The following is a 986-nucleotide window of genomic DNA, read 5'->3' on the forward strand; positions in this document are numbered from 1 at the left end:
ACCGGACGGTCACGGTCCGTGCGGTCGTCTCGCTCTCTTAAAGAGCAGTGCGACAAGACGGGCCAGGGTATAGTGCTTGCAAAGCCGGGATAACGGTGAGGACATAGTGCGTGCGACCGGTGATTGGCCGGAGGCTAAGGTACTGCGGGTGGTAGACCCCACTCGTCCAAGGCCCCTCCGCGTCAGGACTGACCATCGTACTTTATCTGCATCCGCCTCGGTCGCGTGGGTGCGGCTTGGCACGTATGACCACGTCACGCTAAAGACAACGGGGGCAGTGGAACTGAACGTGCGCAGCATAACGAAAGCCGGGATAACGGTGAGGACATAGTGCGTGCGACCGGTGATTGGCCGGAGGCTAAGGTACTGCGGGTGGTAGACCCCACTCGTCCAAGGCCCCTCCGCGTCAGGACTGACCATCGTCACTTTATCTGCATCCGCCTCGGCCTAGTATGTAATGTGGCGGTCGTCTCGCCCGTGTCTTCTGTCGGCAGGGTATAGTCGTGTGGAGGGATGGCTCGTGCGAGCTCGTGGACTGAACAACGGAGAGGTTTCTGGCGCGTGCGATCGGCGATTGGCCGGAGGCTAAGGTACTGCGGGTGGTAGACCCCACTCGTCCAAGGCCCCTCCGCGTCAGGGCTGACCATCGTGCTGTCACTGCAACCGGACGGTCCCCCGCGAGCGCGTTTCGTCTCGCTCTGGCCAATTGGAGAGCCGTGACAACAAGAGCGATGCGTCTGACTCATTCGAGGTCACGGATAACGGTGAGGACACGGTGCGTGCGACCGGTGATTGACCGGAGGCTAAGGTACTGCGGGTGGTAGACCCCACTCGTCCAAGGCCCCTCCGCGTCAGGACTGACCATCGTCACTGTCTCTGCATCCGCCCGGCTGAGTTTGTTCAGCGGTCGTCTCGTTCACGTTCCACACAACCGCGCGTCGGTTTGGGATAGCTGGGTCGGCGAGACGCCGAGAGAAGAGAGTGCG

Source organism: Stigmatopora nigra, unplaced genomic scaffold (genome assembly GCF_051989575.1).
Source record: "Stigmatopora nigra isolate UIUO_SnigA unplaced genomic scaffold, RoL_Snig_1.1 HiC_scaffold_28, whole genome shotgun sequence".
NCBI classification, from domain to species: Eukaryota; Metazoa; Chordata; class Actinopteri; order Syngnathiformes; family Syngnathidae; genus Stigmatopora; species Stigmatopora nigra.